Consider the following 26,021-nt stretch of genomic DNA (forward strand, 5'->3'; position numbering starts at 1 on the left):
GCGCTCACCATTCTTCGGAATTAGTTAAGTTATAAAGTTATATTTGTCACTGTCTGTTCCTCTACCCCTCACGGGAATACCAGCTGCCCCGAAGCATGGGGTGTGGTGATCCTGGTAACCTCTGTTTGCCCAGAAACTGGTACTGCACCCAATACACACAGATGCTCAATAACTATTGATAGAATGCATTAAGGACTCATTATCAAGCTTATTATAGATACTATTCGTGGAGCACAGAGGTCTCCTAGGCCGTGGCTCTTTATATACATTGCAGTTCCTTGTGCCACTGTAGAATAGGTCTTGTCAACCCCATTTTATAGATTAGCTATCTCAAAACACATGTGTGCACACCCGTGCACAGGAAGTTGTGCTCCTTTTAGCAGAAAGCTCCTGCCGACCTCAGAAAGTCCTCAAAAGTGTGATGGCAAAGGTCTGAATTTTGTGGGCTGAGCCCAGCTCGCCAAGACTCTAAGACACAGTGGGTAAGCAGGACGTGTATTTAAGGACACCCCTCTTCCACGGCCAGCCCCGGTTTCCCAGGGCCACAAACACAAACGTGCACTGCATGAGGGGGCTGGTTCTCAGCAGATGGGGGGCCCTCCCTGCCAGGCGGGGGCATGCTAACTGAAGTCAGATGTTGCAGCTTCAGGAGACAGGCCAGTCCCTGTACGTTTGGGAGAACTTGAAAGAATTCTGGAAGAGCCATAAATCTTGGACTGGAGTCTTTTATCAAGCTCTAATTTATCATGGTCTCTTAATTACTTTGACTGGAGAAGTCATAATCCATATGTATTGGAAATTTGGTCGGCCCAGGCCTGTTTCTCATGACAAGGGCAGCTCTTGACACACGCAATTTAACTTAGAGTGGTTCCACTTGGCAGTGACTGTGCCTGTGTCCCGCTGCTGGCTGTGCTTATTCCCCCAGCAGAAATTCTCCCACCATCTCCAAAGTGCCATGTCCTGCGTTTGCCCATAAGGTACAGGAAGAGGAAGAGAGTCTCTCAAGAGACTTGGTATCGACTGGAATAAAAAGAAAACTAGACAATTCCAACTGAATGTGATAAATGGCATAAACGCCAAGCATGGGGTGTTGTGTGGCCACCTAGAAAAGGCACAGGACTAAGCCTAGGGCATCAGGGAAGGCTGCCTGAAGGAAGTGGTGCCATCTTGAGACTTACAGACTTTCAGAAACCAGAGGCCATGTGAAGGCCTGGAAGAAGAAGGTAACACGGAATGTTGGAGAACTAACATGAGCCAGGTGTGTGGCTTTATAGGCATGTTGATAAGGCCTGGCACACAGTAGGGCCTATTCTCTGAACTCCAGACATATCCAACATGCCTACTTGGCATCTCTATTCAGTTGGCCGATGGGCCGTCTCAAACTTAACACGGGCAAAATGTGACCAAAGCTCTTGCCACATTCCACCCCCCACCCCTCTCCCCGCAACCTCCTGTCCCATCTCAATTCTTCCCCGTCTCAGCCCTGGTACCACCATACATCCATCTGATCAGGCCCCAAGCCTAGAAATCAAGTTTGCTTATTGCCTTCCGTAAACTCCCTCATCCAGTGCATCAAGGAGTCCAGCTGGTTTTACCTTCAGAATGAATTCCGAGTCTGTTCAGGTATCAGCCCCACTGCTACCATCCCATTCGAAGCCTCTATCTGCTGTTCCCAAATCCTGCTGGTGTCTCCCATGGAGGGTTCCGGACTCATCTAGCAGGATTCTGCCGTGGTAGTCTCAGCACCCCCAGTGCTGAGCACGCCTGCCTGGGTATACAGGTCTGCTGGTGCACGCTTGGAACTCTATTTGAAAAAAAAAAAAAAAAAAAGAAGGTACCATCTGTTTGCAGGACATATGTTAAGTTAACCTTAAAAATACATTCCAATACACGTTAGGTACAGACAAATACTCTTTGAGTCCAGTTAAACAAGGTACCTAGAATAGTCAAATCCTAGAGACAGAAAGTATATTGGTAGATGCCAGGGGCTGGGGGGAGGGGTGGGGGGCTGGGGGGTGGGAATGGGAAGTTAGTGTTTAAAGGGGACAGAGCTTCAGTTTAGGAAGGTGAAAAATTTGGGAGACGGATGATGGTGAGAGTTGCACGACAATGTGAATGTACTTAGTGCCACTGAACTGCAGTTAAATGTGGCTAAAATGGTATGTTTTGTATTATGTGACTTTTACCACAATAAAAAAAAGACATTAAAAAAAAAAGAAAACAGTGAAAACTGTTCAATTTGCCTTCAGTCCCCTGCAGTGTATGTTTGGTAAAGGCACAGGACAGTGTCAGTGGAAAACCCTCCCCATTTGGAGAGCAGTCCCATCATGTCCGCATCATTGAGGGGCCCCAGGCCCGTGTTGAGTCAGAGGTTTGGGGATCCCAGACATGATCTTTAACCTAATGCAGCATACAGTCTAGTGGGTGGGACAGGTACATGACCAGAGCATCATGACAGAGCGGGAAAGGGCTCTGAAGAAGGTGATCACAGGGTGCTGGGGGACCTGATACAGGCAGGGGATGAAGGGGAGTGTAAGTTGATGCTGAAAGGGAAGCTTCGTCAGGGCAGGAAAGGCAGTGGTGGTCGGGGTGCAGGGGAGACGGCAGTGATCATTTTAAGCTCTTTGCTGAGGGTTACCTTCCGCACCGTTTGCTTTTTGACACGGTGCAATCATTAGTAGCTGCCCCACCTCCCAACCCCATTCATTATCCAAGGTGTCCCAGTATGGACTGTCTGTTTTACAGCCACCCCATTTCTGGGGGAACGTCACCACGTCCAAGGCATCCAGATAATGGCAGGAGGGGCTCAGTCCCAACGCACAGTGGGCTGAGGTGGAGCCCTTTGCTTTGAAAAAGCTCCCCAAGTAGTTCTGATGCCACATCCACCTTCCTGTGCATGAATGCTCACTGGCTTGGGGCCCACGCGGGCATCCTGAGAAGCTCCCATGTGCCGGGCCCCAGCTGAACACTGTCAGCCCGACCGGTGCAGGTGAAGAAACAGGAAGCTGGAGATCTTGCGACAGTTTCCCAAGGTCACATGCTCAGCCCAGGCTGGAACTAGTATCGTCTGGATTGAGAATTTATTCTCTTTCTTTACGCTTTGCTGATCCTCACTTTGGCCCTTTCTGAGAGACCTAGAAGCCAGAACCAAGTGAATTTGTTACTATTCCACTGGCTTATTTCTTTAGCCTATTTTGTTGTTTTTAGTTTGGCTGTCGGTGACAACTGCCCTCCTTCAGACGTGCCGCTGAAGAAAGTTTCAAGTCCATGGACATCAACCAGATTTGGGTTACCAGCCACAACCTGACTCATGGTATCACCTACATACACCTTTCCAGGGTCAGGAGGGCAGTTTATTAGAGCTTTATTTGCTCACCGCAGAACAGAAGAAACACAGGTTTTGTGCTGTCTCCCTGACTCCCCATTCAAGCTGGCAGGAAAGCTGGGCTTAAGGGAAGTTGTTCAAGAACTATAAATCACCTTCAGTTAAGAGACCTCAAAGGTGCCTCCCCATCCTGCCTCAATACCTTTGTCAACTGTTAACCACTACTGATTTATCCTGGGAAGCACACACCTGTTGACAAATATATGGCAAGCAAACTCATGCATTATGGAGTGTCCGCTAAGTGTCAGGTATTTAGCAAATAACAAGCTTACAGGTCAGTCCATATCAGATCCTTTTAACAGATGAGGACCCTGAAATTGGGAGGTGCAATGACTTGCCCTATTGGTGTCACAGCAAGTAAGATGTGGAATTAAGACATCCACCAAGGTTGGTCTGATTCCAATCCTGTATCTTTGCTTCACATCAGGCTACTTCTATCTCTCCATAGAAAGGAAGGGCGCTGAATAATGAATCAGGAGTAAACTTTGAGTTCAAAGTACTGACAGTTAAGAGGGGCTCATAAAATGGCACTCCTGGTATAAAATAGGCAAACACACGGTGGTGGTACTCTCCTGGGCTATTTTGGAGATGAGCACGGTACTTATTTGGCTGGAATGCTGTGTGTGCGTGCGTGTGTATGAGCAACTATATGTGTGTGCAAGTGTGCTGGATTTTGTGCATGTGCGTGCGTGTGCTTGTTTTGCATGTGCAACTTTCGAAAAGTAAGTTGCAATCAGATTCTGTAAAAGTTAAGACTACGACCAGAAGCCTGTGTTGTTCTACACTGTCAGTAGGGAGCCAATGGTAATTTTTGACTTGGAAATATGAGTAAGATATGAAACTACCTGTAGGACGATTGTTTTCCCAACTGATTCTCTATTCAAGCCTTAATTTGGGGACTTGTCCTTATACACGAAATTCTAGGCAATCAATAGCATTTATTTACCAAACATTTATTCAGTCAGCAAGCATTTAGTAAAACCTATTACTTGGCAGATACTGGTTCACTTCAATATTAACAATTGCAATTGAATAGGGAAGATATGCACGTGAAGAGAGCATTGCAAAACAGTGTAACGGAGTTGATAAAGACAAACATGGAAGATTATGTACATGTAAGAGTTTTAAAACAAACCTAAAAGTTAATGAAACACTTCTTTCAAGTGTCATTGCTTAGGCTCAATCTTACAGGATGACTAGAAGTTAGCCAGGGAATGTGAAGGTACCCCAGAAAGAGGAGACTGGAAGAGAGAAGATATGGGGGGAAAGCATCTTCAGGTGATGGCAGAGATATTTACTGATCATATCACTGAATAACCAGGTGTTCTTCTGCATTGCCCCTTTGCAAGAGGGAGGACCATGTGAACACTTCTACCTACAGGCTGTGAGCAGAAGTGCTGCGTCACTTCTAGGCTCAAGCATTTAAGAGCTACTGTGGAAATCTCAGCTCTTTTCCCCTGTTACTCCAACCATGGGGTCTACATGATGCGATCAAAGCATACTGGATCCCTGAGTCGCTTCATGGAGGACAACTTCCCTGGAGGGTCTCCCAACATGCATCAGAGTTTGGGTTCAACCACTGAGATGTTGAGGTTAACTTATTATTGCAGCCTAGTATGATCTACCCTGATTCATAGAGGGGTGTTGGGACTCTAAGCAGTTTTGACATTGCCAAAGGATGAAGAACAAAGCAGAGGAAGAAGTAGCCTGCAAACTCCTTGTCTGAACTGGGAGCTTCTTGAAGTTGCTACTTTCTGACTGATGCTAAATTTCTCTTTTCATCGTTCCCACTGAGAAGGAATGATGTCTGGAAGGTCTGATAAAGCAATTTCAGCAAAACTGAGAAAGAATGAATATACGTATTTGTATAACTGAGTCACTATGCTGTACACCTGAAATAATACAACATTGTAAATCAACTCTACTCCAATAAAAGTAAAAAAAAAAAAAAAAAAAAAAAAAAAAAAAAACTGAGAAAAAGTGCTCCTTCCTTCCCCTTTCCCTTTCTCAATCATCTTGCCTTACAAATCTTAGTCAAACCAGTAGCTGGGTCTTAGCCAACCAAAGTGTCCTTCATGGGTGCAGGGGATTTGTTTTGTATACTGCTGAATCTTAGGAGCCTAGAACTATGCCCGGCACGGTATTTATTGACTAAGCCAACGTGACAGTATCTCCCTGAAGGCAGAGGAGGGTCACCTTGCAAATTTGAAGACTGAAGATACATGTTTATGTCCCAGCTCTGCCTTTACCAGCAGCATTACCTTGAGTCAGTACTCCAGTCTCCCTGTACCTCAGCATTCTCTTCCAGCAAATGAGGATTGCATGGCCACCTCCCAAATTTAAGGACATGCTTGCCTTATGAAGATGGAAGTTTTCCCAAGCTCTAAAAGAAAGTAGAGGTTATACAACTTTAATCAATCTTTTTTTTTTTTTCTCTTAGACTCTAGTAATTTGGTTGAAAGATAAGGTCCGCTACCAGAGACAACTGGAAGTGTTGTTTGCAGCATCGCTTGAGGAGTTGGTAGAATACTTTGGACTTTAGAACCATCAAGGCATTAATTCTCTTTTATCTAAAACTTCCCTAGGCAGCAAAGTCACCCAGATTCCACTGAACAACCACAAGAAAACTGGGTCTGTCCCCAGTCAGAAAATCTTGGGAAATTCCTGCACAGAGACAGTTCTAGGACTTCCAAGGTTTCTAAAAACTAGCAAATACGATCTTTTTTAGAAATCCATAAAGGGTCTCTGAGATTGTGTCCCATATCATTATAGCAATGATAAATTTGTCATGACATCTCCAAAATATAGCAATATCTTGCACGTGTCCAACACTTTGCCCTTATTATCCAATCATTAAAGCAATGCATGTTCATTGCAGAAATAGTCAACTGATAAAGATGCATGGAACCATGTAGCTACTATCTGAGTGATTGCAATGTACCAGCCTCAAGTTAAAACAAGTTATAATTCAAAAAGTCACATGCACCTTAATGTTCATTGCTGCACAATTTACCATAGCCAGGTCATGGAAGCAACCTAAATGTCCATTGGCAGATGAATGGATAAAGAAGAATGTGGTATATATATAGAATGGAATATTACTCAGCCATAAAAAGGAACGAAATTCATTCATTTGTAGAGACGTGGATGCACCTAGAGACTGTGATACAGAGGAAAGTAAGTCAGAAGGAGAAAAACAAATATTGTATATTAATGCATATATGTGGAATCTAGAAAAAAAGGTACAGATGAACTGGTTTGCAAGGAAGAAATAGAGACACAGATGTAGAGAACAAACGTATGGACACCAAGGCGGGAAAAGTGGGATGGGGGATGAATTGGGAGACTGGGATTGACATATATACACTAATATGTATAAAAGAGATAACTAATAAGAACCTGCTGTATAACACAGGGAACTCTGCTGTACAGTAGAAACTAACACAACATTGTAAAAAAACCATACCCCAATAAAAAAAATTAAAAGAAAAATAAAACAAGTTACATCTTGGGACTTCCCTGGTGGTCCAGTGGTTAAGACTCTGCACTCCTAATGCTGGGGGCCCAGGTTCGATCCCTGGTCAGGGAACTAGATCCCACATGCTGCAACTGAAATCAGGAGCAGCCAGATAAATAAATAAATAGTAAAAAAAAATAGGGCTTCCCTGGTGGTACAGCGGTTGAGAGTCCGCCTGCCGATGCAGGGGACGCGGGTTCGTGCCCTGGTCCAGGAAGATCCCACATGCCGCGGAGTGGCTGGGCCCATGAGCCATGGCCGCTGAGCCTGCGTGTCCGGAGCCTGTGCTCTGCAACGGGAGAGGCCACAACAGTGAGAGGCCCGTGTACCACAAAAAAAAATAAAATAAAATAAAACAAGTTGCATGTCTTAATTTTATCCTCACAACCATACTAGGAGGTGGATGTTATTATTATGTCCATTTGACAGATTGGGAAACAAAGACACTGAACAAGTAAGCAACTTCCCCAAGCCTCGAAAGCTGGTAAGTGGCAAAGCCAGGATTCAAACGAAGGTAATTCAGTTCCAGAATATATGCACCTAACAAGAATAACTAGAAATAGGTTTAATCTTACTTAATCTTACTCTTATGGGCTCAACTGTGTCCCTCCAAAATTCATATGTAAAATCCCTAATACCTTGTACCTCACAATGTGACTATATTTAGAGACAGAGCCTAGAGAGAGGTAATCAAGGTTAAATGGAGTTGTATGAATGGACCTTAGTCCAATCTGACTGGGGTCCTTACAAGAAGAGATTAGGAGACACACAGTGATAACAGGATACAGGCACATAAAGGGACGACTATGTGAAGAGGCAGCAAGGGGGGTCCATCTTGAAGCCAAGGAGAGAGGCCGCAGAAGAAACCAAACCCTAAAAAACCTTGATCTTGGACTTCTACCCTCCGTGAATGTGAAAAAAATACATTTCTGTTATTTAAGTCCCCCAGTCTGTGGTATTTTGTTATGGCAGCCCCAGCAAACTAACATACCAACACAAGCTAACACACACTATATAGTCATTCAGTCACTCAACAAACATCTACTGGGCAATTTGCAAATATGTCTCTGACCATGCTAGGTCCTGGGTGGACAAAGTCTCCTTCTCCAAGACCTTTATTCTGAACGAATTTATTGCCCATGTTTGCCTGTGCAGGGCCCTGTCCCGATGAAACAGACCTAAGATGATATGAGATGATGCATTATGACAATTTCATTCATTCATTAACATGTATTTATTCATGCGTCTTTAGGAACAAGCCACCAGGGTATGGAGATAAGAGCTTGGGAAAGTGGCCCTGATCCCCAGGTTGCAGGTACACCCCAGATGGTCCTGGAGTCAGTCTTCAGAGGTTCAAGTCTCGGCTATGCCACCTTTTGGCTGTGTGACTACGGACAGGGTTCTTAAACTCTCTGACTCTGTTTTATGACTGTCAGGAGGGTATCAGAGAGTCTCTACCAGGAAAGTCTGCTGTGAGGAAGTTGTACAACTATGCATGGGAACTCCTCAAGCCAGTGGACACTCCCTTGCACCCTTGCAGTGACGATCAGTCACAATTAAGCACAGAATGGCAGTGTCGTTAGGATGCATTTTGAATGTTCCCACCAAAGACATTTGCAGCCACAAGGCTGTACTGGTCACAGGGTGAGGAAAGCAGTCCTGTGGGAAGACTCAATCCTCAGAATGGTGGTCCAGCATTCTAACTTCTTTGGGTTAAAGTTTTCTCATCTGAAAAATGGGAATTGTGTTATTTTCCTCATGTTTAGATATGTTGTGAGAGTTTGGGCACATGCTGTTATTAATCTTCCATTTTGCACGTGAGGAGACTGAGGCCAGAGTGTCTCAGGAAGGAGGCCAAGGCCACACAGCTGCTAAATGTCAGACCATCCGTCTTTTGACTCCAGCATCTATGCCCTTAACCGCAGGTGGGAGGGGAGAAATGGGCTGCATTTCCTTAAATGGCAGAAACTGGGCAAGAGGGAATCTCAGGGCGCGCCGAGGAGAGGATGCAGACGTGCTTGTAATACCCCAGGGACGAGCTCCAAGGACCCTCCAGGACATGGATTTGGTCAGCCCTCCCTTTTCTGGGGGACACACAGTCCCAGCCTCCTCTGCTTCTCCCACCAGCTAGGATTTGCTGTGGGAGACCAGAAAAATGGCTCCCTTCATACGCCACCTGGAAACTGAGAGAAGGTTCTAAAAGCCCCATTAGTGTAGCTTGGTGTCATGCTTACTGTTCTTGAATTTTTTTTTTTTTTTGTAGTCCAAGAATAGTGCCTTAGCAAATTTTATTCTCATTTCCCAATTAACAGTTTTTGCTTGGCTTTATTTTGTTTTTTTGCACACTAGCCAAGAAGTAATAGAACCTTGACTCCAGGCCTCTGGGGCTGGGCTGTGGACACGGACCCACAGGCTCTGGGGGGAAGGGAGATTTAGGGCCACACCTTCCCCACTCTGTTCAGTTGTCCTTGCTTGTTTATTTTTGGCTGAGGAGCAAAAAGGGCACTAAGACTTTGACAAGTGCAGAGTTTTACATTCTCATTAAAGTAGCCCCTGACTCTGGCCTCATTAAAGCCATCATGTTGGCAAAGATTCACTCAGGATGTGAAATGTTGATTCCGACTCCATTGCCGATGGAGATAAATGAGCATGATCTGTATAACTTATTGAGGAATTTGTAATTTTGGATTCAAACTTGTCTCATCTGTCTGGCTTGGCCTCTACTTCTGCCCTGGGGCCAGAGCTGACCCTTTCTCATCCACTGTCTCGAGTTGACATGAGATTTGATGCTATGCCCTGGCATCAGAGTTTCTTTAGAAACCCAAGATGTTCTTAAGACTTGGCTCAGACTTGGCTCTGCCCTTCTGTATTGGGCTAAATAGTGTCCTCCAAAAATTCATGTCCACCTGGAACCTCAGAATGTGACATTATTTGGGAATAAATCTCTGAGGTGTGATCCAATGAAGATGAGGTCATCCTGGATCGGGATGAGCCCTGGGCCCTAATCCACTGACTGGTGTCCTTATTTTAAGATGAAGGAAATTTGGATGCAGAGCCAGGCATAGAGGGAAGATGATGTAAAGACAGACATGGGTACCCCACGTAGAGATGCAGGCAGAAGCTGGGGTAACGTGTCTACACAGCAAGGGCACCAAGGGTTGCTAGCAAACCACCAGTTGCTGGGAGAAATATATGGGACAGATTCTCCTTTGCAGCCCCCAGAGAGAACCAATCCTGCCAACATCTCTGGAGACTCTCTCTACCTAGGATCCTGAAATCATCCTAGATCAGCAGCAGGAACTAACAGGAGAGGTGAGAGTCAAATGGGCATAGTTTGGGGCAGGGCAGGGGTGTGGGCAGTCCTCCAGGTAGCCCAATCCAGCTTCTAAGATGCCTTCCTGAGAATCCACCTCTTCCAACTTCTCTCCTCCTACCCACGGGGCATAGGAAAGGGACTGATAAAGTGGCTGCCCGCCAAGGTCTCGGAAACTTCTGACGGAAACACGTTGAGGAATCATGGTTACCCCATTTGAAAAGGCAACCAGATGGTGTCTTAAACCATATGGTGTCATGGAAGAGCAGGACCAAAAATAACAGGACTAAGTGATGGAGTAAATAAGTCACATTAACTCCTTTGTCATTTCCAAGGTGATAAGACTACGAAAAATGTATCTTTATATGCCTCTCAGAGTTAAAGATAGGCTCCAAAGGGGAGGCCATGGCAGGATATTAAAAGTTTAATGAGGTACAGTTTCAGAGGTGTTAACATTTGACAACCAGAAACAGCAGTAGCCAAAATCTTATAATCTGAAACAGATGATCAATTATGGGTATGAAAGTCGCTCACTTAGAGTACGGTTCTGGGCTGCGGGGATGTCCTGGGAGGGGAGAAATCAGACGTGGATTCTAGGTTGGCATAGGACCCAGGAAAACACTTAGCCTGGGTCTCTTTGCCCTCAAACAAGATGACCACATGTGCGTTGTAGCCCTGATGGAGGTACTGAGTGGAGACCAGCACTGGGGCCACGGTGGGTACAGATGGCCATTGCTCACGGTGGCCTTGGGACAGGCATTGTCAAGGTTTTGCTTCCTTGAGAAATTTCTTACACTGGGAAGGCACAGAGGGGCCGTGTTCTGTATTGTGCCAGGGGCTCTTGTCATCATTCTCATAAAACTTTCCGCTCTAATGTGATTTTGTCAAACTTTTAACATCTGGTTGAACAGCTCAGAGGGAAGCAAACCTGACTTAGACCCTTCGAATAAAATAACCCATTTATGAATGGTGTTCAATGGCATTTCTGGAATGTGTCCATGTTGCTGATTTCTAAAGGAGAAGAGAGAAGGAAAGTGGGTTTGGATGTATCAGAAATTTAAAAGAGGGCCCAAGAGAACTGAGAGAGGGGCCCAAAGAGGCCCCTTCCCAGCCAGCTTTCTGGATTCTTCTGTGACATAAGCTGCCTGCCCTGTATATGTAGGTGTCACCTCTGGCTTCTCTTGGACTGTTTAATGTGTGTATTGCTCCTGAGTAAGATTTTGAGATTCTAGAAGGCAGGCTGCAGCTCCAGCATAATGCATGATTTTTATGCATTTACTCATCTATTCACTTGTGATTTCGTTCATTCATGCATGCTTTCATTCATTCATTTTTAGTGGTGAGAAGCACAGACTGTGGTATCGTCCAAAGTCTGGCTTGGGCTTGAATCCCACCCCATTTTTATCATGCGATTTAGGAATTCTCTGCGTCTGTTTCCTCATCAGTAAAATAAGACTAATATAGTTCTTAATTCAACCTGTTTTGTGAGAATTAAATGAGGCAAACCGACTCACATAATTCCTCAATATCAACAGTCATAAGTCATATAATCAGGCACACTTTAATGTCCAAATATCTTATTCTGTGTTGGAAGCTAAAACATAGGTCAAGTGGCTTTGTCCCTCACAGAACACAAGTTCTAGTGAGAGAAACTTGTTTACAAACAAATAGTAATTCATGACTTATTAGGTGTTATTAGACCACGGTGGTCAAAATCAATAACATGAACATATTGGACAGTTTTCCTACTGTCAGATACTTTCCTACGTGTTTCACATGCACTCATTTAATCCTCACAAAAACCTAGAAGGTCGGCGCTTTTAGAAAAATCTCCATCTGACAGATAAGTCAATGAATCTACACAACTGTCTTATCAATTTGGTTTGTTTGAACCCACAATAATGGCTGATGTTCGTGAAACCCTTTACAGTTTTCAGCTTCTTCCTGTTACTATCCATGCAATCCTCACAAGAACTTGACACCATGGGGATGGCTGTTATTTTTAAATGAACGTCACAGATGAAGACATTGAGCCATGAGAAGTCTAGGAAACATGCATGTCCAAGGTCACTGGAGCTGGCACACATTTGCTTCTAAGTTTAGGGGATCTTTCTATGTCCTCAACTCTCGCCTTAGTGTTTCTCTGAGATGTGTCCAACTGGAAAGACAGGATGATGCCTTCCTGGGCTCATACTTTCACACTTGACTTTGGACAACAGAACACATTATTTTGATCTTGTTCAGCTCATGCAACCCATTCTTCCCCTGTGCAGTCTATGACCCTCTTTGCATCTCCATTGGGACTTCTGCTTTTCTTGCTGGGGTCCCACAGCATTGTCTGATTGTTTCTGATCATTTTTCTCCAGATAGGTTCATTTGCATTTTTTCCAAGCTGCATCTCATTTTTAACTCATCATTCCAGCTTTGATGAGTTCCTTGCCTGATGTCTCTCACTTTGATCGTGCTCCCAGACCATTATGATTTAGGATATCTTTGGCAAACTTCATTAACCTGCTCTCAATTCATGAATGGTGCCGCAGAATCAGACCCGGTCCCTCTCACCCTGTATCCTGTAGACTAAACCCCTGGACAATCAGGCATCAGCAATTTTATTACATGTAGGCTGTTTCTCAACTCGAATTATTGACAGGCGACTGTGTTCATCTGTGTTACTTTGGTGAGGGCAAATTTCAAGGGATGGAAGTTCATGTGTATTTCTGGCACCAAACACAGATACCTACTCTGCTTCCTTCATCTGGTTTTATAAACCTATCTAAAAGGAAAAAAATTCTCCCCCAGAGCACATGTTATTATTTATAGGTTCAGACACACTATGATTTTATGTTGTGATTCTGACTCTTTCAAAAGTTTCCTGTATTCTTTGTTCTGTTGTTTCTCTTATTAGAAACTGTCCTTTGATTTACTGGCTGGGATTGTTCTTTCTTTTCTTGAACATTTACTAGCTGTCAGGCATCTGGTGTAAAGCCCTGTGCCTTTAAGTGCAGACACAAGGGCAAGACCCATGAGAAAGCAATCCTACCACAAAGATTATGGGCCAAACAACTTTGTCCTGTCTGACCATATGAACTTACTGAGCACTTACCAGGGCCAGCCTGTAGTCAGGTATCTACGTACAGAATCATACTTTGAGAAAAAGCCTAGTAAGCAACATCCAATAATCCTCCCATTTAACCAAGACTAAAGGAATTGTTAAATCAACAAGTGGGACTGTATCAAACTAAAAATCTTTTGCACAGCAAAATAAACAATAAGCAAAATGAAAAGGCAACCTATGGCATGGGAGAAAATATTTTCAAATCGTATAGCTGTTAAGAGGTTAATATCCAAAATATATAAAGAACTCATACAACTCAATAGCCAAAAATTAAACAATCTGATTTTAAAAATGGGCAGAGGATGTGGAGAGACAATTTTTGAAAGAAGATATACAGATGGCCAATAGGTACATGAAAAGGTGCTCAACACCATTAATCATCAGGGAAATGCTAATCAAAAGCACAGTGAGCTATCACCTCACACCTGTTAGAATGGCTGGCATCAAAAACTCAAGAAATAACAAGGGTTGGTGAAGATATGGAGAAAAAGAAACCGTTATATATTGTTGGTAGGAATGTAAATTGGTACAACCACTGTGAAAAAAAGTATGAGGTTTCCTCAAAAGATTAAAAATAGAACTACCATCAGATCCAGCCATTCCACTTCTGGGACTATGTCTAAAAGAAGTAAAGTCACTGTGTTAAAGAGATATCTGCACACCCATGGTCATTGCAGCATTATTCACAGTAGGCAAGATATGGACAAAACTTAAGTGTCTGTCAAAGGATAAATGGTTAAAGAAGTTGTACACACACACAAACACACACACACAGAGGAATATTATTCAGAAGGAAATCCTGACTTTTGCAACAACGTGGATGGATCCGAAGATATTACGCTATGTGAAAATGAGCCAGATAAAGACAAGTACTGCTCGACCTCACTTATATGTGGAATCTAAAAATATAGAATTTGCAGAAACAGAGTAGAGTGGTGGTTACCAGGGGCTGGGGTGTGGGGGAAATGAGGAAATGTTGGTCAGAGATACAAGCTTCCATTTATAAGACGAATAAGTTCTGAGGGTCTAATGTACAGCATGGTGATTATAGTTAATAATACTTGAAAGTTGCTAAGAGAGTAGATCTTAAATGTTCTCACCACTGAAAAGAATTGATAATTATGTGATGTGATGGAGGTGTTAGTATCGTGGTCATCATTTTGTAACGTATATAAGTGCATGAAATCCATGTGTTATATATCTTAAACTTAAATGATATTATATGTCAGTTAGATCTCAATAAAGTTGGGAAAAAAATAAAACTAAAATTTAAAAAATATACTAAATGAATTGAAGCAATCCGGAAGATAAGAGGTGTTGAAGCTGGCATTTGAGCTCAACTATGTCTGTTTCCAATGCACACACCCTTTGCTTTCATGTACTTCTGGTCCCCCCTCCACCGTACTCTAATGCAAAAAAAGCATGTGTTACCCCTACCCCAGGTCCAGGCCAGCCCACTCAGCCTTCCCTCTATAGATGATATTTTGACAGCCCATCGCTACAGTCCCCAGCGCCTCGCCCGGGTCGTGCCCACGGAATCCACCAGCAAACCTCACGGGTGTTTTCATAGTCTAGCTTATGATGGCTTCTGGGGTCAAAACACCAGGATGGGAAAAGGCATTGAAGTTGGGCTTGAAACCATCAGTCCTGGGTTGACCCCAAGATGCTCTGTGTAGAGTTCCATGAAATAGAGCAGCCTCCCCACTTTGGGGTTTCTCAAACAGGCTATATCAGATTCATAATCCTGGCTGCCTAAGCTGTCGGCAGTGGTGGTGGGGATTATAAAGAGGTGAAGGCTGTATTCATGTGCTCTGAATTTTAAAGTGGGAAAAATCAATTTTCCCATGGTCAACACCAGTGCAGATTCCAGCATCCTTTCACTCAAAACAATATTGAAATATTGAAATACAGTTATGGCCGCATGGCTTCTTTACTAATGACCTGCAGATCTTCTTTCCATGTGAGGTTCAACACTAAAGCTCTAACTCTATGTTTAAAGCCCTAGACCGGGACGTTCCCACCTGGCTGTCTCCCTGGTGATGTGAACTCAACAAATCCAAACTGAACCCCAGCCTCCCCCTCTTCTCCGATGTCCTCACTACTGCCCAGCTCACTAATTAGCACCGTCATGCACCTGGACTCTGAAGTTCAAAACCTTCCTTTCACTTCCAGTGCTGGTCACCAACTGCGTCCAGGAAATGCCTTTTAGATGCCTTCCCTCCTCTCTGCCTGATGTCCATCTTCTTGGGCCAATCCTTTGCCATTTTCTACCAGGTCCCTTGGTTGCTGGTTTCCAGGTTGGTCCCCTCCATCTCTACGTGACCTACTCACCAGAGTGGTCTTTCTACATCTGAAATCAGTTATTGTCATCCTCTTCTCAAAATCCATCCTTAATACTCGGGTGCTTTCCAGAGAGACTCCAAGTTCAACATGAAGGCACCATCTTTCCTGGTTGAGTCCAGATAGGATCTCCAGGCTCATCCCAGGCAAATCCATGACTTTCCCTAATTCTCCCGGAGCTTGAGCTTCTCACTAGTCCTCACACAGGGCGTACTGTTTCAGGACAATGGAACTGTGCATGCAACTGTCTACTGAAAAAATGCACAACCTAAAAGTTGAGAATTATATTTTACATGGTGGACTTTCTGAGGACTTAAACCCAGGAGGCAGCCTCTCTGATAGCTCTGAGGGATGGCTCTGAAGAGATCAGGGAGGAGCCAGGATATATAAGAGTTTTTGCAAAAAAGCCAAAACAAACCTCCCACCCCTCCACCTCCACAAAAACAGGTAGTCGGAACATCAAAAGATTGCTGTTAAGTAAAGAAAAACAAGACATCAAGTTAATGAATTTAATGCTTATTCTATGTATGGGAAGATGCAAGAGTCTGGGCTCATTGGAGTTATTCCTTAGATATGCACCTTAGCCCTCTAGCACCAGTATCCTGTTTTTCTCCATCCTGAATCCCCTCAGGGTGCACAGTCGTGTGTAGGGGGGCTGCAGTGGCTGATGGCTTAGTGGTCGCAGCATCCTTTGTTCGCTGATATAGCAGGGGATGGACAAAATGCTTCTTTTTTTCCCAAAGCTACCTCCTCTCCTTTCATGTAGGAAGCTCATCATCATCATTCAAGACCCACTCATGCATCACCTCATGGACAAAATCTTCTCTGACTCTTTCCTCTCTGAGTATTTCTTTTCCTCCATCACTTAGCTGTTCATGCATTCCTTCATTCATTCATGCACTGATGAACATTCACTGAGCCAGACCTGTGGGAAGTACTGGGTATGGAGATGAACTAGACAAGTGCCTCCCTCAAGAAGCCCATGTTCTCAGTGCGGAGATGGGTGAGGTCACAAAGCATGACATACAAAGAGAGATGCACATCCTACCTGCTCAGGTTCAAGGGCTCTTCAGGTACAACTCAATAGTCTCATAAACCTCTGAGCTGAGTTCTATGTGATATTTAAAACATGTGAATGTTTTAAATGGGAATCAGGGATCTAATGCAAATAAGAAAGGCTGATTTTAGGACTTTCTGGTGGGTGGGAGAGTTGGGTGCTGTGGGGAATTTAGAGTCACATAAGCTGGACCTTTCTTGAATTCACAGAGCCCTGACCAAAGAGGCAACCGGACCCAGTGGGTATGCAGCCCCATAGGTGTCAGAGGCATGGTCCTGTGCCCAGGAGCTGCCATAAGCGGGTGGTGACCCTGCTGCGTGGAGGTCCAGTACATTTTGTCTTAGAGATTGTCCAGGTTTATTTGTTTGTCTATTTGTTTGGAGCATAACTATTCACAACTCTTTCAAAGCCTGACACCTGGATGACCAAAGAGCCACGTCTGCAAACACATGGTCTTCAAACAATGCTTTTAATTTTTTTAAAAATTTTATTGAAATATAGTTGATGTACAATGTTGCTTTATTCTGTATAGCAAAGTGACTCAGTTATACATATATATGTACACATATATGTGTGTGTGTATATATATATAATCTTTTCCATTATGGTTTGTCACAGAATATTGAATATAGTTCCCTGTGCTATACAGGAGGACCTTGTTGTTTACCCATCCTATATACAACAGTTTGCCTCTGCTAACTCCAAACTCCCATTCCTTCCCTCCCCTCCCCCTGCCCCCTCCCCTTGACAACAAGAAGTCTGTTCTCTATGTCTGTGAGTCTGTTTTTGTTTCATAGATATGTTGATTTGTCTCATATTTTAGATTCCACATGTAAGTGGCATCATATCATATTTGTCTTCCTTTTTCTGGCTTACTTTGCTTAGTATGATAATCTCTAGGTCCATTCATTAGCAATGACGACAATAATCTTTCTGACAACACTTTTAAATAACAATGCCTTCCAAGTAAAAAATAATTCCTCTCTCTCTCTCTCTCTCTTTTAGCTGCTGATTTGGAACATATCTTATTTTCACGTCCTCTTTATCCATTTCTATTCTGTTTTTAATTCCAGAGCAGCCAGATTCTCAGTTGTAAAAGTTGGTAGGTGGTCAGCTCATCTTCTTGTCCTGAGTCTGTCCCCTGGGTCGCCTCTTCCTACTCAGAGAGGGAAGTAGCATTCTTATTAGTAGCAATGACTTCATTCAGGGATGAACTTCTAGAAAACAATAACTGTGTCCTTTCCTCTCAAGACGTATCCCCAGTGCCTAGGATGGCGGTTGGCACCCAATAAAAGCTCAATAAATATTTGATGAGTGAAAGCGTGAGTTACTGAAACTCTAATGAAGTTCCCAGCCATTCCAACCTACAATGTATATTAAGCCTTTGCCTCTTTTAAAAATTGTTTCCATTTATGCAACATGAGATTTCTTACTTCCTTTCATGCTCTGCGCTAAGCACTTAACAGACAATAGCTCATTTATTTTTCTTAACAACAAATCTCTGTGTTATTATTAGCTCCTTGGTCATCTTGAGAAAACTGAGACTTGGAGAAGTTAAATATTTCACCTAAAGATCTTAAAAAGGAGGATCACAGCCACCTCCTCTCCCAGATACCACCCTTTGCTACTAGCAATTTGGATTCTGTCGCATTGCTCTTATAAAACTGCTGGCTTGAGGGTTCCCAATGGCCTTTTGTATTAGTTAGGAAATAGATTTGCCTGCTAGTAAAGGACTGCAAGGACTGTGTTAGTTTGCTTGGGCTGCTGTAACCAAGTACTATAAACTGGGAGGCTTAAAACAAGAGAGGTGTATTTTCTCATAGTTCTGGAGGTGAGGCATCTGAAATCAAGGTGTTGGCGAGTTTGTGCTCTCTCCCTCAAGGAACTCACCCATCAACAAGGCTTTCCCGCACAAGACCTTGGAGTGGACCCCATATCAGTTGCCTTCTCCCCAACTTCTCTTCTGCCTTTCCAGTCTCCTGATGGATCCGCTACCCCAGATGCTCCTAGACCCGTGCCTGAGGTCAGTGAGCCCCACCCTGACTCTGAGGTCCTCCCCAGACCCATGTCTCCCGACTGCTGCCACCTGCTCTGACAACAGAGCACCGTGGTGAGCATACGGCCTGAGGCTCAGAGGGTCCAGTCCTGGTGCTGCCCCTGAACAGGCCTCTGAGCTTGGGCAGGGTGTTTGACCTTCCCATAATCAGGCTTTCATCTGTAATTGCTCTCTGAGCGCTAGTGGTGTTCATCAGCCCGGAGCTGGGAAAGCGCCAGTCCTCTCCTAGTGAGATCACACCCCTTGTCTTGAAAGGTAGGAGTTTAATTTCACTCCTTTACTCTTACCAACACAATGGCCTTTCAACTGGTTTCCTGGCTCCTAGCTTATTCCCAGCTAATCACATCCCCATGCTCTTGTCCTCAATCCTCTTCAGCATAGCTCCGGAGTATCTCTCCTGCTCAAGCACCTTCAGTGGCTCCCTATTACCTCTTGATTTGAGCTCAAGCTCCTCAGCTGGGCATTCACACCTTCTGGATCTCTCTGTGTCCTTGATGAATCCCCTACACTCCAGCCTGACATTCCCTAGGCCCCTAATCCCATCGATGCATGTTTAGATCTCATTAGTCCTTCAATATTTCAAACTACCTACTTCCAGAAGCATCGCTATTCCTCTTACACAGTCACTGTCTTTCCTTCCTTTGAACCAGCTCCCTCCAACCCCACAGCATCTGCTTCCTCTGTCTTACCTGGGGTCACACACCTGTGTGTTCTTTTCCAGTCCTCTTGCCCCGGCCAGCCGCATCATGCTCAGTGTGATGACACCCAAGTGTTAAGTCACTAGTAACAAAGAACTAAGCTTTGTGATCAATTTCCCTATTCTTTAGAAATCTGAGCAACTCAGCATTAGCTCTGCAACATCTTCACCCTCGCTCATCTGCTATGCCACTTGCCTTTCTTAGGAGGCTGGAATTCCAGAAGCCTGGTGAGAATTGTGCAGAGCTTGACCACATCAGTGGGTCCCCTGTGAAAGTCATCCAGCTCAGAGTCTCAGCAGAAAATAATCAGATGTGCACAGGAGCTGCCACAGGACCAGGGCAGCCAGACCAAGTTCTCTGGGCTTTGATCCCTTAGTCCCCTTCACCTGGCACCATAGTCTTTGGCACCCTAAGGCCTGGCTCCACCTTCCACATGCCTTATGCTCAGAAAAATGAATCCATTTACCCTTAATTCTGCTGGAGAATTTTAATAAAGCCATTGCTTTATGAAAAACATCTGCATAAAAACAGATAACCGCCTATTTTACATATAATGATAATAAGAACAGATTCAAAAGGAGTTGCGATTTGCTGATCAACAACGGAATTGTCAGGCCCTGTGTAAGTTAATGTACGGTATTCTTTATTTTCATGACAGCACAACTGCCTTGGGGGTCAGTACTATTATTCTAATTTTTCAGGTGAGGACATTGTCAGCAAAGAGGTCACCTGAGTAGGAAACATCAGGGGCATGAACGATACTGATGGTTGCCATAGGCCACATTCCCCCATTTATATATGGGTCTGGGTAATACGTACCATAAAGGTGGAAGGATTATAAGAGGCTGCTACAACATCTCCAAAACCAAGTCACTCTGAGAACAGACTTCTGAGTCTCAAAAGACTTTTTTTTTTTTCAGTTTTACTGAGGTATAATTGGTACATAAAAACTTCACATCTTTAAAAAAAAAAAACTTATTGGAGTATAGTTGATTTAAAATGTTGTTTTAGTTTCGGGTATACAGCGAAGTGACTCAGTTATACATATACCCACTCTTTTTCAGATTCTTTTCCCATATAGGTTATCACAGAATATTGAGTAGAGTTCCCTGTGCTGTACAGCAGGTCCTTATTAGTTATTTATTTTATATATAGTATTGGGTACTATTATGTATAGTAGTACAGTTATGGTTACTGGGGGGCGGTGGGGAGGTATAAACTAGAAGACTGGGATTGACATTCACTTCGTCACACAGGGAATTCCCTGGCAGTCCGGTGGTTAGGATTTGGTGCTTTCACTGCTGTGGGCCTGGGTTCAATCCCTGGTTGGGGAACTAAGATCCTGCAAGCTGCACAGCACAGCCAAAAAACAAACAAACAGAAACTTCTCACAGTTAATATATACCATTTGATGAGTTTGGGCGCATTCATGCAGTGTTGCCATCACAACAACCAAGGTAATAAACATATCCATCACCTCCGAAAGTTTCCTTGTGTCCCTCTGGTTTTTTTGCTGTTGTTTTCTCAGGGGATGGCGGGGGAGGTAAGAAGTGTTGTTCAGTGGGTATAAAAAGTTACAGTTACAGAAGATGAGTAAGTTCTGGGCGGCTGCTGCCCAATGCGGGGTCTCAGTTAACAATAAGCGTTATGTGCTTAAACATTTCTTCAGAGGGTATATCTCTTCTCAAGTGTTCTTACCTCAGGGGACTGTTTTAATTTGTATAAAATACTTGATTTATCTCTCCTGACAATAGTAATGATAAAATTGGTCTTTTGTTGCCTGGAAGGATCTGCTACCGTGGGACCGTCCCAGCCTGGCAGGCAGCAGGATCCCTGCCGCCGTGGCTCCCAGAGCCCTTCCAGCCTGTGTGAGTCACCCTCCTTCTGTTCCTCCAGCGAGATGTCTCTGTCGTCAAATCCGAAACCTCCTGACACTCTATATGCAGCATCTGGCTGGTCAGTCGTTTCTAGCATTACAGGAAAGCTCCTGATGGCTCAAGGCTGAAATTTGACTTCAGTAAAAAGAATGCTAAAAAGAATTTTGTGAGCGGTGCATTCTTTCATTTACAGATGCTGCACAGTTCTTGTGGCTGCTGAGTATTTGGAGACTGACAGCTGGAGATTTGCCCACTTCCAAATCTCAGGGAACGATTGATGTCACTTCATTTCATCAGCTACCCTCGGTGTCATGGTGGTGATCTCACCAGAAGGAGAAAAGATGCAGAGAATGGCTGACACCAAGGGCCTGAAGAGTGCCAGCAGTGTTCCAGGCTCACCATTGCCTTTGCCTTATTAAATCCTTAGGCATCTTGGCCATCTAAGCAGTTGCCCCATTTTGCATATGAGGAAAAATGAGGGTTAAAGACCCGGCCACAGGTCAAAGTTCCTACTCTGATTCAGTGGCAGAAAAGCGATTCAAATGCAGGTCCCAGACTAAATTATTTTATTTTTTTTTTCCCTACTAAACCACATGTCTCTCTTTACATGCTTGCCTGTGCTTTTGATTACTTTGGGATATATTCTAGAAATGCTGGGCAGAACCACGAGGGAGGGGCTTAGGGTCAAGGACTAGCTCACCAGCCACAAGCATCATTTTTCCCTGGGCTAGGACTAGGTTTGGTAAGTAAATCCTCAAGTGAAAGAGAACACTTTTCTTGGAAAAAGGCTCATAATTTGATGCATGTAAACAAACTCTTTTATAAGAGCCTCTGTCACACTGGGGTCTGTGGGCAAATTACATCAAGCAAAGATCAGTTTTAATTGAGAAAGACCTAAAAGGAGGTGGGCTCAGTCATGAGAGCCAGCATCTCCTGGCCACTCACTGGTGCCAGGCATCTTGCTAGGTACTTCACATGTGTGTTGTGTAATTTACTCTTCCCTATAGCCCGGCCTTTCTCTGTTTGTTTTGTGTTTTGTTTTTTGATTTTTTAGTCTGAGAAATATCTTTTGATTCAATTTTAAAAATACACATGCATAATTCTTTTTCTTTATATGTAAAAATATCTCCAAAAATCATATATAAATTAATTGTAAGAGTAGTTATCATAGCATCAGAAGAAAATGATATATACTAAATGGTCTGATTTATTTTAATAAGATAATGTAAGTCTTTTTTTTTTTTTTGATAAGCTGTGTCATTTATTTTTTATTTTTACTTTTTAAAAAACTTTTTCAATTAAAATTTTATTTTATATTGGAGTACAGTTGATTAACAATGTTGTGTTCGTTTCAGGCGTACAGCAAAGTGATTCAGTTATACATATACATGTATCTATTCTTCGTCAAATGCTTTTCCCATTTAGGTTATTAGAGAATACTGAGCAGAGTTCCCTGTGCGGTACAGTAGGTCCTTGTTAGTTATCTGTTTGAAATATAGCAGTGTGCACATGTCCATAGCTCTTTGGATATTAGCATCTCTCCGTTGAATAGACCAGGAAACTGAGGTACTGGTCAAACAGTTAAAAGGAGGCAAGGCAAGGATTCTGAATCAGACAGTCTGATGTCAGAAGCTGTACTCTTAACCACTAAGTTCCTCTCTTCCCTATCCTTTGAGGGGAAGGACCGTGCATCCTGCCAAGGTCACACTGGTGATTTTAATCCAGCCAAGGCCTTCACTGTTAGTGGTTTAGCATTCTATGTATACCTGAATCCATTTCCTAGGGCTGCTGTATAAAAGTACCACAACCTGGGTGGCTTAAACAACAGATGTTTATTGTCTCACAGTAGTGGAGGACAGAAGTCTGAAATCAAGGTGTTAGCAGGGCTATGCTCTCTTTGAAGATGCTAGGGAATAATCCCTTCCATGACCGTCTCCTAGCCTTTGGTTTATAGAAACATTACTCTGGTCCTGTACCTTCACGTGGGATTTTTTCCTATGTGTCTTCACACTGTCTTCCTTCTGTGTGTGCCTGTCTCTGTATCCAAATTCCCCCCCTTTTATAAGGACTCCGGTCATACTGGATTTGGGCTCACCCTAATGACCTCATTTTAACTAGATCACCCCTATAAAAAATCCTATTTCTAAATAAGGTCACATTCTGGGTTATTTGGGGGTAAGATTTCAACATATCTCTCTAGGGAGATCACGATTCAACCCTTGGCGATACTGAAGAAGTTGGATGCTTACCAAGACCAATGCAATAGGGCCCAAGATGATTTTCCAGTTTCATTTCCTGCCACCTGCCTCCCACCCCCAAGCAGCAATCTAGCTCACCAGCTACACAGCCCTGTTCCCTTTGGAACACACTGTAGTCTTTCAGTCTTTCATGCCTCTTTGCCCTGCTCATGTTGGAATAGCTTTCCTCACCTGATGTATCTGAGAAGTCTCTGCTCATTCTTCAAGGACCAAGGGTTCATGCCTCTCCCACCTGGAAGTTGCTACAGCACCCACTCTTATACATCTTGCATTTAGTTGTATTCCTTTTCTGTGGTTCCCAGTGTGATCCTCTCCTTGCTTATTGGTGTCCCTCCAACAGCGCGTAAGCTCCCCTGGGCCAGGATCTGTGCCTCAGACACAGCTGTGTCCCAGAGTTTCTATATACAATGCCCAGTCCATGCAGTGGTCTCAATGCTATTTCTCTCATGAATGAATATCATAGTCTTACTTCTTCTGAAATTCACATGCTCAGTTTCACTAACTGTCAAGTAAGAGTTAAAAGTCTAAAGTTATTATGCGATCCTATGGTTTCTTCTGAATCTCCAGAGAATATCTATTTTATGTAATGTTGGATACCAATCTCCCAATCTATAACTTATCTTTTCATTTTTATGTTTTTTAAATAATAGAGTTTATTTTCTCCTTAATATTTTGTGCCATTTGTGTCTGGTTTATGAAATCCTTCCCTAAAGCCATGGAGAAAACCACCATTTTTTTTTCTTCTAATAGTCTAAGGGTTTTTCTTCTAATATTTAGGTCTTTTTTTTTTTTTTGCAGTACGTGGGCCTCTCACTGTTGTGGCCTCTCTCGTTGTGGAGTCCAGGCTCCGGATGCACAGGCTCAGCGGCCATGGCTCACGGGCACAGCCACTCCGCGGCATGTGGGATCCTCCCGGACCGGGGCACGAACCTGTGTCCCCTGCATCGGCAGGCGGACTCTCAACCACTGCGCCACCAGGGAAGCCCTAATATTTAGGTCTTTAAGCCATTAGAATTATTTTTTATGCACATGGTGTGAGGTAGGGATCTCACCTTTTTCCCAAATTGATAACCCGTCATTCCAGCACCATCTGTTGAAAAGCAACAATGGAATTTTTGCTTCTTTAGATTCCAGGGACCCTTGAGAGTTAATATTTGATTGATTCACTTATAGCTTATGTGCTTCTCCATTCTGTTCTAGACACATCATGAATCTTGTAAACTTGGAGATAATCTTCCCCAGCATCATGGAGGGTCAAAAGACTTAATTAAAAGTTAGAGGATATAGAACCCCAAGTCTTTATTTATTATGCTGACCATAATTACATAAAGATTTGTATAAATTCTGGCATGATAAGAACTTTATGTGCCTCTGTTTTGTTATAGTTAAACTTTAAAATTATCAGAAAGAGATGAGTGCTTTAATGAGTTCAAAGACATCAATGCCAGAGCAGTTGGCTACTTAGAGCCACAGTGGAAGGGAAAATGCTGGGATCACTTCAGAGAAGGATTCGGGAACACATGCAGATGATGAGCTTCTGCCTAGAACCGTTTTTAGCTCTTTCTATAGTCAGGATAAGTGGTTAGAATTTTTTTTTTTTTGTGGTATGTGGGCCTCTCGCTCTTGTGGCCTCTCCCGTTGTGGAGCACAGGCTCCGGACGTGCAGGCTCAGTGGCCACGGCTCACAGGCTCAGCCGCTCCGTGGCATGTGGGATCTTCGTGGACCGGGGCACGATCCCGCGTCCCCTGCATCGGCAGGCGGACTCTCAACCACTGCGCCACCAGGGAAGCCCCAGAAAAACTTTTAAAGTGAGAGGGCCTTGGGTTTATCTCTGGGAAAACCAAGAAAAGAGTGAGAAAGGAATTCTCAGTCCTATTTTTCAGACACAACTGGGGATAACAGAAACCCAACAGACCTCAAGTAGCTTAGTGAGGAGAATAGAAGCAAGTAAGCTGGATCCACAGGCTGGTGGGGACAAAGGAAAGGCCATATGGGGAAGACACCCTGGGGATCAATCAAGGAAAATAATAATGATATAACCATAACAACTGCTACTAGTATCACTGACTCCATACCTAGTCAAATCTGGGCACTGTGCTAGGTGCTTGATATTTCTCTCAGATTGTTATGCTATCCAGAGTATAAATAAGGAAGTGAGGTTCTGGGGTGATAAGTGACTTGCAGGGGTCACTCAGTCAAGGTTATACGTGGTACTCAGACCTAGGGTTCTGAACAGGACCATCTATCATCATGGTGTATGTCAGGCTATTCCTGGCACATGGCAGGTCTTCACTAAACACTTGTTGAATTTTGCCAGAGGAAGAAAATAATCAAGTAAGTGATATTCAGAGTATTTCTGAAGCCTTGAAAAAATGTCCCTGTGGACCTGGGGCCCTTTATACTT

The 26,021-nt window shown here is 43.7% G+C and overlaps 1 non-coding gene across 1 annotated transcript; it reads left to right on the plus strand.

Annotated features, from left to right (window-relative positions):
* Nucleotides 1-6,901: 6,901 nt before the first annotated feature.
* On the plus strand, nt 6,902-6,974 carry TRNAR-CCU (transfer RNA arginine (anticodon CCU)). The gene has a single exon. It is a non-coding gene; the product is annotated as a tRNA-Arg (tRNA).
* The last annotated feature ends 19,047 nt before the right edge of the window (nt 6,975-26,021 follow it).

This window comes from Neophocaena asiaeorientalis, unplaced genomic scaffold (genome assembly GCF_003031525.2).
Source record: "Neophocaena asiaeorientalis asiaeorientalis breed wild unplaced genomic scaffold, Neophocaena_asiaeorientalis_V1.1 scaffold476, whole genome shotgun sequence".
NCBI classification, from domain to species: domain Eukaryota; kingdom Metazoa; phylum Chordata; class Mammalia; order Artiodactyla; family Phocoenidae; genus Neophocaena; species Neophocaena asiaeorientalis.